At 49.0% G+C, this 11775-nt stretch overlaps 1 long non-coding RNA gene across 1 annotated transcript; it reads right to left on the reverse strand.

Moving 5' to 3' along the window:
- Positions 1-9576: 9576 nt before the first annotated feature.
- LOC137863864 (uncharacterized) lies at positions 9577-11291 on the reverse strand. Its single transcript, XR_011101195.1, has 2 exons — positions 10801-11291; positions 9577-10690 (listed from the first exon to the last, which is right to left on the reverse strand). It is a non-coding gene; the product is annotated as an uncharacterized lncRNA (long non-coding RNA).
- Between the last annotated feature and the right edge of the window lie 484 nt (positions 11292-11775).

Genomic DNA, 11775 nt, shown 5'->3' on the forward strand with positions numbered 1-11775 from the left:
CTCCCCGACGCTGGTAATTGCAGATGTGCCATGTGTTCACACCGCCGCTGTGTAACCCCTTATTTTGGATGCATTTGCTTTGCACAAAGATTTTGTCTGTACCTGTGACACATAAATACTAGCACAGGTGCTTTCTAGCACTGCCAGCCTTAGGGCACTTCAGTATCTTAAGGCAGGCGCCTTCTGCACTCCCCAGGCTGCTGATGAGTGGAGAGAGCTGTGTCCTGAGCCCATGAACACCTCCAAAAAAAGAGAAAGCAAAAGCCTTGTTACAAAACCAGATGAAAAGAAAAAAAAGAAAAAAAAAAAAACTCAAATCAGTGTTCTCTTTCTTTTTTTTCCTCTCTGTATGGACATATGTATATATACAGAGAGAGAGAGAGAACTTCAAACAATTTTGCTGTGATTTCAGCTGATCTCCTAACCCATTTCCAAGCACTTTTTCAAATGAAAAGACACTGCGGCTCCTCCTCCTCCGAACACCAAGCCGCAGATTTTGTATCAGCCGTTTCAAACCATTTATCCACTCAGCAGCTTTTCAGCCGGAGGACTCAACGAAGCCGCACATGCTTCACCAGGCACCTGTAATTTTAAATTAAAAGACAGGGGGAAAGCTTCATCCCCCTCCTGAGAGCAGCAATCCCCGCAGCACCTCCCACCTGCAGCAGTGGGGGCTCCACGTCCAAGCTGTCCCAGCCCAAAAGCTTTCCCCTGCTGCAGTTCACCACCCAGCCAAGCCTCTCAGCTAAACATTTGTTTTAATAGAAGGTTATTACTCGGGTGATTATTTCATCCTTTAAAAAAAAATAAAAATAAAAAAAAAGGGGTGTTTTTTTTATTTACTTCCAGGAGAGGCAACGTGGGAGCTTGTGTTGTGTGAGGGCTTGTCTTGGGAACAGCTGTCCCCTCTGCTGCACGCTCCCCACAAATGCAATGAATAAAAATGGCACAGAGAGAGTGAACAAATCAGGGAACTATTATTGGGTGATTTCGTTGCACTAGCAAGCATGACTTGGACGGATTTTAAACCACTCCGGCTTCTTCCAATGACATTGCACTGGGGCATTGTATTTAAACCAAAAAAGCACAGATCAGGAAGCTCTGTCTCTGCCCAGGAAAAAATAAGAGACATTTTTTCCATATGAGCCATAGCTGTAACTTTCTGTATTAAAATAGCCAGATACTCACAGAGCTCTGGGAGCACTCAGATAATGTTTGCAGCTTTTATGGCAAGGGGTTTTGTCTAGGGCTAATTTTTTTTCTCGTATTCCTGTGCTTATGCAGCAGTGGCCATAGCTTGCATGCGTCCCTGGGCTTGCAAATGCGAAGAGCACACAGTGCAGCGAGCACAGTGCTCGGAGGCTCCTGGAGCTAAGGGTTGCCTCTGGTCAGGGTGCTGGCACTTTGGGCACGTGTGCTGAGCTCCAGGGTCTGTTTCTCGGCTGGATGCCAGATGGGAGCTCTGGTCGAAGGAGGTGTGGGGCTGGAGTGGAGTTTCCTTCCCCCGAGGAAACACCAGGAGGAAGGATGCCCATCGCAGAGGGTGCCTGGCAGGAGCAGCAGACGAGGGCTGCAACGCCCTGCCGGGGCGAGGGGAGCTCAGCCCGAGCGAGCCCAGCCTGGCAGCACAGCAATTAGATGGCGGCTGTGCTGAGTAATGGCTCCATTACTGATCTATTATGGAAAATGATGGAATAATATTGAGCCGAAAGAAAAGCAGCCACCGCGACAGCGAAGGGTACAAAGTAGCTCAAAATTATCTGATACAAAAAAAAAAAAAAAGACAAAAAAAGGAGACAAAAAAAGGACAAAAAGCTGCTAACCATAAGAAGTCCCAAAGCATCCAGGCGTCCAGGGTGCTGGTGCCAGCAGTAAGGTGGCTCCAGACACACTGCTGGAGGCTGGGTCGAGCCCTGCACGGCCAAAACAAGGTCAGGTTTGCCTGCATGTCCTGGTGCTGATGGCATCCAGCCCTGTGCTGAGTCCTCCTGGGCAGTCTGGCAGAGCCCTGCTGGCCTGATGGGTCATGATCCCCTGGGGATCTGCTCAGGAACAGGCTGTGTATTTTTGCTGGTTTAGGCAAGACGGTTAAGGGGAAGCAGAGAGGGAGCAGTCTCACCACGGAGGGCTTTGCATGCTTCTCAGGCCAGTTGCCCCACAGGCGATTCTCCCAGCTGAACCAGTTCAGCCTCTGCTGTCAAAAGCCTGGGCTGTGTGATCTCCAGTCTGCAAGCTCAGTTTAGTCTCTGAAGTAGCTGGGCCTCTTGGGATTGGGCTTTAAGGTGGCAACGTGATCTCAAAGCTGCATGTAACTTCAATTTTGGCCTTGCTCTGAGCAGACTTCACTATGTCCCATCCCTCTGCGACCACTGAGTGACTCCACTACATGCCTGGGGCGGGTGGTCCCAGCCTGAGGAGTCCTCCCTGCTGAGACAGGTTGCCTACCCATCCAGGAAGGAATGGCTTCCAAGTTGAGGTCTTTGGATTTTTTTTATTATTATTATTATTATTATTAACAGTAACACATCAGTATTACTCCTAGATGAAGCATACGGTTTGTGTCCAGACCCTCCTGCTAAATGAGCTGCATTTTCCCTATTTAGTTTTTACTGGTTAGTTTGCATTTTTTTTTAGCACCAAGTTGAAATTAAGTAAAATAAGAGATAGTGAATGGTGTTGTTTTTTTTTTTTTTTTAATCAGCGGGAATGAAAAAAAAAAAAAGAAAAAAGAAAAAAAACAAGCTGCCCACCTTGGTGGATAGCCATTTCACCACTCTTTTGTCAATGCCAGAATCCTCTGGCCAGTTCTGAGTTGTGTCCAGAAATGCATTTAGCAAATTCGTGTAGACTCCTGTCTGAAGACCTGGAATCTCAGGCCAAGCCCCTAGACAAGCGTGCTGGTTGTGATGGGGATCTTTCCCTGCCTGGCTGTTGCCTCAGCCCCACCGGTGTGGCAGGACAGAGGCAACCACGGGGGCTGGGGAAAGACCCAACAGGGGGCTCGTGGCCAAGCACAGCACCCCGTGGAAATGCCCCCCTCCAGCTTCCCAGATGATGACCAGTTGCTTTTTGGGCACAGGCAAACCTCTCCATGGCCAATGCACGCTGTGCACTGCTGTGTTTGAAATGCCCATGGCATGGTCTTAGGGGCTGCTCACCCCAAAACAGGGGCTGTTCAGGAGAAAGGCAGCAATGGAGATCCCCTGCCTCCACAAAGGAGCTCCGGTGAGCTCCTCTTTTGGGCCACTCAGTGGGCACAGACAGGCAATCAGACACTGGGTTTATTCAGAGCAGGACCCCAATTTGTCAAGTGTCATCTGCTTTGGGTCAAAACAGGGCAGCCAGGAACTGACGGTGCAGTGGAAGTCCAGGGGGAGGTGGGAGAGACCCAGAGGTGCGGTGGGTTGTCCAGGGCAATTCAAGAAAAGAGGGTGGCTCTCACATGGTCCCAGCGAGCCACAAACCTGCTGGGATGAGGGCTGGAGAAAGGCCTGCAGTGGTCTATCTGCCCTAAAACGGGACCCTACCAAGATCCTCCATTTGGTTCGTGGAGAAGGGAGCACTTGAGAGGCCATGGAAACATAGCACAAACATAAATAGGGCATATTAAATGCACAAAGGAAGGGAAAGTTGCTAATTACCCACAAACAACAAGCTATAACCACGTAGCTCACTTAATTAGAAGATAAATTAATCACAACATAGAAGGCGCGCTTTAATTATCGCCAGACACTGCGCTGAGCGATAATGAGCATCACCAGAGCCGGCAAGCGCTGTGATCGCTCCACGCTCCTTCCAGCACGTTCACACACCCTCCGAGCAAGGGACAGGTCTGCTGAAAGCAGCTGCCGGCCTGGGGACAGCGTGAGGCCCCTCATTTCGGGAAGGGAGGCACGGATGCATGCAGCACCTCTCCAGACCCAGTGGACCCTCTTTTCCTCCCCTGTCTGAGCTACAGCTTGTGCTAGCCTTCCACATGGCCGAGACTTTGGCCCAAGGTTCTCTGCTCTTATCCATGCTGATCATTTCCATCCACGATCATTTTCCATATCCACGATCATTTTCCTCAGCATTGCTCTCCAGGTCACCATCAACACCTCCTCCATCAGACTTGTTTTCGTCTCCAGGGCCTGGCGCTCTCTTATCTCCCACTGACACATCACTACCACACCCCCATCCTCTGCCACCATCGTCCCCTCGGGTTATAACATCTCAGGAGTCTTTGCAGCAGCCTCTTTCCTCGGGACCTGGTGCCACAGCTGGTTCCCTGCATGGAGAAGCCTGGGAGCCTCATCTGCAAACATCCCCAGCATCAGGGAGCACCAGCTGCCACCAACACACCACCGTGAGGGTGTTTCTCCTCTTTTCATTTGCCAAAATCCACTGGGGAGCAGGCAGAGCCTTAGTTAAGCGGGAGGGCTGTGACACTTCTGCCTTTGCCGGGCAGAGGTTAATTAGGTAATTACTCACATGTTGGCAGTTTGTCAGGCATGAACGTGGCAATTGCCGAGTGGGAAAGCCTCATTTCCCTGATAACTCCATTTCAGCTGCATTGCCTGCTAGGTTTTCACCAACACACGTGCACACAGGCCTGCAAACAGATGACGGCCTTCCACGAGCCAGAATTATCACTGTTTTAATTTGGGGGTAACGTTTTGCAACGTGTCAGCTTAGCTATACGATGCTCTGATGCAGCTAGGGCCATGCACGTGCCCTTGCAGTGATGCTTGGATTCTCACTTTGGTGCAATCTACGAGGTCTCTCTGCAAGTGCATGCGTCAGCACATTAACGCCTTATGTTTCAGAGCGTGCCATGTGCTGTATTTACCAGCAGGGTAAAGCCTCGCCACCATCTCCCAGGTCAACAGCAATGTCTTATCACACTTCTCCTAGAACGAGTGCGTCCGTGATGTGTAGCAAGGCAGCGCCATGCAAAATCACCCAGAATAATACGCTCAGCAGGTTATGCCGTGATGGATTGTCTCAGAGTTAGCCCAGAAGGGCAAGGCATGCAAATGACACTGTTAATGTAGTGCTTGTGTTGGGATTGCCAAGTGGCAAATTGCACTGGGAGTCAGGGAGCTGGTGCCAGCGGGCAGCGTGCTCTCCTTACAGCCTGACAGCAGCACTGGGGAATCCGGTGCTGTTCCTGCACCTCCTGGTCTCCCATCCCTCCTCCTGCAAGGTGCGGGGATTATTTGTCAGTCGGCATGGTCGATTCCCTTCTGCTGCATCCCTCACAACCAGTGGTGATGAGCAGAGTGAGAGATGCTAAAAATACCCACATTATGTAACGGCACTGCAGAAACGGCCTCATTCCCCGCAGCCAGCTCAGCCCCGGTGAAGACACCCAAAGCCACCCCCGCCCTGGGAAGCTCGTCTGTTACAGCTCATTAGCAAAAAGTTTAGACTGTGCAGGCTGAGAGGAACAGTCGCGCCTGATGACGTTCAGAAACCAGCAAGTTGCTGAGGACAGGGCGGGTTCTGTGGTCTCCAGAAAGGTTTTGAAGGAAGTTCACAGGGAGCTGGACTCTCCAGAATACTCAAATTCTCATCAGACCCACTCCTGGGGCCAAGGAACAAACAGTGATGACAACAAAATGTGAACCCGAAGGACATCAAGTGGTTGATTTTTCACCTCCTTGTGGTCCTGGCAGCAAAAGTTATGCATAAGGAAGAATAATGTTGTCTGGGGACTTGATGGATGCTTGCTGGCCATGACCCACAGCATGTTTATACTGCATCAATCTGCAATATAAACATGATGCGTTTATATTTTTATTATATTTAGATGTGTTTATAATCAAGTCTGCAATTTCTGCTGGTCCCCAGCAGAACTCAAGTAGTTGCTTCCTTCCACATGATGCTTCAGATGCCTTCTGGGCCTGGGTCAAATCTAAGAGAAAAGCTGGGGCACGGCGTGCTGGGGCTCTTTGTTTTAAGTCTCCTGGATGCCTTGGCACACAGTCAAGTTAAGCTGATCAGCAAAGTGATTCCAAGAAGAAATTTCCTCTGGAGCCACCTGGCAGGGCTTGTGCTCACCCAAGACCCTGGCATAGCCCTCATTCCTCCTGTGCTTTTTCTGCGGCACATCACAGATGTGACATTTGGTCTCTGCTCATTAAAAGGTAGGTGGGGATTTTTGTTTGTTTGTTTTGTTTTGTTTTTTTTTTGTTCATTTATGCAGTGCTTTGGTGCACAAAACTGAGATTTCGAGGAGTTTTCTGGCTTGGATAGTTCTTGTGAATGCCTTCGAGAGCTGGCACTGGCCTTTACAAACCGATACCTGCCTCCACCCATGGCACACACTGCGGGCTGTAGCTCCGAAATGGAGCAGAGAAGCCCAGGACAGAGCTAGCAGCTGTCTGTTCAGCTTGGAAACTGCTGATTTTCAGACTGGCCGGGCAGGCAGAAGGAAGAGCAACCAGGTTTGGAGACCCGTGATGGCCAATGCTGGGTACAGCACAAAGCCCTCCCGCGGCCACGCCAGGAGAGGTTCACTGAGACCACGCAGCAGCCTCAAGGGAGAGGAAACTCAGCAAGGACTGAAAGCCAAAATATTTAATGCCAAGAGAACCAGGGTGCTTCACATTCAGATGTGGAGAATCTCTAAGTGTCCAAGCTAGCAGTGGAGCTTTCAGGGGGACGTTCCCTGCAGCTGGGCAGAGGTGGACCTTCTGCTCAGCTCCCAGCACTCACAAAGCGTGCAGGAACCTAATGAACCCGGATGGAATTAGTTAAAAAAAATGAGCAGGGCAGGGGACAGATGGCGTGACTGGCTGAGCACAGCTGGGTAACAACATCTCGTGCTGTCTCTTCCATTTGAACAGCGATATGAAAAGTCAGCATAAGGAATCCGCTGCGGCCACAAGGACATCAGGGAAGCAGCGTCCTTGGGGCATCTAGGGTCCAAAAACTTTTAAGAGCCTTGCTGAACTTCCTGGCCTATTTGACAAGTGGTATCCCAGAACCCAGCAGCTGGGATGCGGACACAAGCCCCAGGTCTGAGCAGCACAGGCAGGAGACTTTGCACAACCACGGCTCCTGTCTCCTGGGGCAGGACGTGTTCTCAGTTCAGAGGAGGCTGCTGAAGCCCCAAACCCACGTACCCTGCATCTGTGCTCCCCCTAGTCCACCAGCCTCTTCTGAACAAGAATAACAACCTCAATTACGGACTAACTCCAACTCACTTGAGCCTGTGTGTGTTGGGTGTCTTGCCTGACGGTCTGGGCAGATGGGGCAATCCACTGCCTTGTTTCAGGACCTTATTTCTCTGTAGGCTGGCAGGACAATCTGTACTAAGAGAGCAGACACTACGTGACCTGAAAGCACAACCAGCCTGCAGGGCAGAATATTCATGCTTGAACTGCATCCCCTTATAAAACAAGGAGCAAATATAGGTATTAAACCTGACTTCACAGAACAAAGCCTAAGCTGAACACTGAGTACATCTGGCATCCCCAGGATGAAAAACGTGACTACAAAACACTGTTCAGCACTGTGTGTTAGATCCACTCTCAAAATGTGTCTCTTTGACATCACTACCGTGTTGTGTGTCAAGTCTTGAACGAACCAGCATCCTAAATTAAATTCAGTGGGTTTCCAGAGGCTACCTGACTTCAACAGAAACACGGGGTGCCAAAATACAGGTGTTCTGTGCGATTGCAGAAGCCTCAGGATACATTTCCATGGGATCTATAGGTGATGCAAAGGCAGCTGGGACACTTCAGGTCACATCAAACAATATTCAAGCTGTGTGTTCAGGCACCTAGTTCCCTCCCTGCGTATCTGAAGTGGGCAATGGGCTCTGCAGGGATCATCTTTCTAAGATGCACATTTCCAGGCATCATTGCATGGTCAAGGCAAACTTTAATGTGTTGAGATATGACTGGGAACATCCCAGCTCCACAGCATTTTCCATGAAGCTTTACATGTTCCCCAATTACCCCATCATGACTCAAACTGTGTGCTTCGTTAACCTTTCAGAGATGGGATTCACGCAGGCGTGCACAAGCCAGCACAGTGCTGCACAGAGTGGTGCACATCAGCAACAGCTTTCAACATGCCACGTCTGAGGTGTCTGTGACGCTGTGAGTAGGTACAAAAATTTCGAAGTCAAATTGAAAGACTCTCCCCAGGAGACCGAATCACCTCGTCAGCTGGCACCCAGCCCCAGCACGGTGGGTGGGTGTCCCCGGGACACATTTTGCAGAAATGACCACTTTTTAAAGTGATTTGTGCTGCGTGCTGATGAGCTTTCCCTCTTCCCTCAAGCCTTGGAGATGAGCAGCTCACTCAGCCAGTAGGCAGGAGACCGGCCGGCTGCAGCTCCCACGGAGGGGACACAATTATTATTGAAAACCCTGACAGCACGGGCAGCACACGCAGCAGCCGGTGACAGCTAGCCTCTCACAAATTTCTTGACACATCCATTTCCAGCATTTCCCCTCTCTGCTACAAGAGGGTCTCGCATCCTCCGCAGTGAGACCCAGCTGACCCCCTCTCCCCACGTCCTTTGACAGCGTGCACGCACCAGAGCTCTCCGCAGCACTTATTTTTTGCTCTGGCATTAAACCAAGAAAACACATAAAACATATCCTGGATTTCTCCAAAAATGTCGCAATTTTCTTATTGAGCTGAAACGGGGGTTTTGTTTGTTTAATTTCATTTAGAGAGAATTTATTTTTTATTTTACTCTGAAAGAAATAAAATATAAACCACCTTTCAGAACATTAATATGAAAAGAAAAGTGGGATTCTTTTCTTTAAAAAGTCTCAAAATCAAACATTTCAGCTTTTCCCTAAACAGTTTCGCTTCTAAATTTACCTTGGATATTTGAATAATTTTACTCAATCTGAAACGCCGTTTTTCAAGGAATAAGCCATTTTCTAGCAGCATGTCACCCAGCTCCTTTTATGAGCAAGAGAATTCAGTCCTTGCCAGGGCCTGTGCAAACAGTTCCTGCCCTCATAAAATTACAGTCAAAATCAATTATGGTTGCAACCTGTTCAGCCCTTCCCATAGTTTTATTTTCTGTCTGACAGGGTAAAATCCTACTCATGCAGTATTTTGCAATAATTTTCTCTCTAAAAACCATTTGCCACTGACATTGAGATACCCGATTTCCAGATCCATTTTCCTCCCACCAGCTTTTCTCCTTTCATTTCTTTCTTCTTTCTTTTTTTTTTTCTTGGCTACTATGCAATTTTTTTGTGCTGGAAAAAAAAATAAAAATAAAAAAGAAATCTCTTTAACCACTTTGCCTTCTTCCAAATATTTTCTAACTCCTGAGCATTGTTGACTGCAGCCTTTCCCTCTCTGCTCTCACTGCTGGCCCCGGGATGAAGGAATGCCAGTGGGTTTCTGTCCATCCTCCAGGATTTCTCCTTTGGGCCAGCTCCTTTTGAGCCATTTCGGCTGCACGTGGCCATCCACAGCTTCTGACTCTCGGCGATATTTACGCACACCATGGGGAGTGAGTCTGCTCCCTTTATTTGCTCCATAAAGAGCTCCCATCCGCACTGACGACTTTTCCATAAAACCCTGCCCACTTTATTTCCAGCCCCTTCGTGAACCTGCCCAACCCCTCGCTGCAGAGGGTGCGCCCCTGTCCCTGCCAGCACCATTTGATGCATCCTCGCTCTCCCCAACCCAGCTTGCTGCTTGCACAGGGAAGGGACCCCAGCAGATGGAGACCCCAAGTGTGTTAGGATCCCCTCGACTATTTTTTCCTGCTCGCCTAGACATGAAGTTTCGCTGGGGGAGCTCACTCCTAAGCCAAATCTTTTTTTAGGTCAGTGATGCTAATGACGGCGCTTTTATTTCCTAGCCTTTTTGCTAGGCGCAGGCACTTTCCCTTTTCTCTCCAGCCATTTTTAAGGACGTTAATGAGTAGCAGAAGCCCTTGCTGGTTGGTTTTGTTTTTTCTTTTTTTTCTTTTTTTTTTTTTTTTACTATCATGTATAATAAATGTGCTTTTGATTAAATTTTTACATGTTGCTTAATGCATCAAACAGGCATATGATATTCCGCTGGCAACACAACACAAACCCCTCCTCAGTGCAACATTCATTTCCCAAACTGTTTCTGAAGCAAGTGTCACTTCCACATTAAGAAAAGACGATTGTGACAGTTTCCTGGGGGATGCTAAGACAACATCTGCTGTAAGGTTTTCAATCAACATGCCTTAATTTTCACAACTCCAGTGCAAACATATTTATAGTAAATAACCCATCTCGGATGGAGTGAAACCAGGTAACCTTTTCAATCTGTGCAAACATACATTTGTTTCTGGCAGAAACTTGGATGCTATTCGTTCTTAGCACTGCATAACTAAGTAAAACTGAGGATCTGCTTGAACCAGCTTCATCCAAACTCAAGTCTCATTCAAGTGCATCTCAACGTTGGCCAGGAGACAGAGTTCTGGGGAGCGTGGGCATCTTTCCAAGAGGCCACACACATTCTGTGGAGCCCCTGGGGTACTCGTGGCCACCAGCCTGAGGCAGAGGGACCCCTCTCTGCTCAGCCTGGGGACACAAAAACGTCCTGTGCTGCTGCCCTTGCTCCAGGCTCACCCACTCCTGGGCCACCTCATGGCTTCTTCTTCAGCAGCTGCTGCCTCCTTGCCACAATCTCCCCGAGGAACAGGGGATGCCAGGGATGAAGATAGGTCCCCGCAGGCTCCTGCTGCCTGCGGAAGCCAAGGGGCAGAGGAGGTGTTGCCGTAAGCCCACGAGGCCACAGGATGGTTTTGGCTGTGAGTCCCTACCACAAAGGTCAGAGCCCAGCACCAATTCTCACCCCTATGCAGCCTCCCCAGATGCCAACCGAAGAAGACACCAGCCTGGGCAACCAGCCTCACCACCAGGCCAGTGCTCACAGCTCCTTCCAAATCCCAAAAAATGAGTTGCAGGAGCACGTGGGTGCTGTTGCTCTAGTGAACTCGTCACTGCCTGAGCATGGCAATTACAAGGCATCAGGCGAAGAGAATCAGGAAGAAATGCAATATTTTTTAAGAGGGTATCAGCTGTTTCTTGAGGTATCCAGATTTCAAGGATTTTCTCCTCCTCTGTGCAGGATAGAAGTCTTCTGGTTGTGACTGCCAGAGGGATTTCTTGGGCTCTGTAAGCAGCTGGTGAGTGCAGTTGAGGCTCCTTGGGAGTAAAAAAACTGTGGGGCTGTTGCAGCAAACCTGGCAGGGATGTCAGCTGGAGGAAGGCACTTTATGGTGCCCCTCACACACATAGGAGGTTGAAAGCCACCTGCTACAACCACCTGGAAAGGAGTTAACTGCCTCTGGTTTTCACTGAGGAAACACCTGAAAGCTGAGAACAAAAAAAAAAATGTTTGAAGTGGCTCTTCAAAAAAAACTCTTTTTTGATGCAGAACACCTACCTTTTCATGTGACAAAAGAGATGGGAAAGAACTAGAGGAAGAAAGACGCTGCATCGTTGGAGTTTTACTGCAGACAGCACCCACTGCTCTCCTGGCTGTTTCTGCAGAGCAGGTGCAGGCTTCTCCCCAGAGGCCACGCACCCTGAAGGGTTTATCACCCTTCCCCAAGTTGGAGTTAATCCCTGTCCCAGCAACCCCGACCCATGAGGTACCTCTGAGACATAGCAGCGTTTTATGGATTAAAGTCAGGTAGCCGAAAGAAACAAAGCCACAGAGATTACTGCAAGCGCTTTCATTGCAAACAGGGGAGGAATTTCCATCGACGAAATCACTTGCCCGTCTTCTATTTCGTTTATTTATTTATTTATTTATTTTGTTACA

The sequence above is a fragment of the Anas acuta genome, chromosome 13, assembly GCF_963932015.1.
Source record: "Anas acuta chromosome 13, bAnaAcu1.1, whole genome shotgun sequence".
Lineage (NCBI taxonomy): Eukaryota > Metazoa > Chordata > Aves > Anseriformes > Anatidae > Anas > Anas acuta.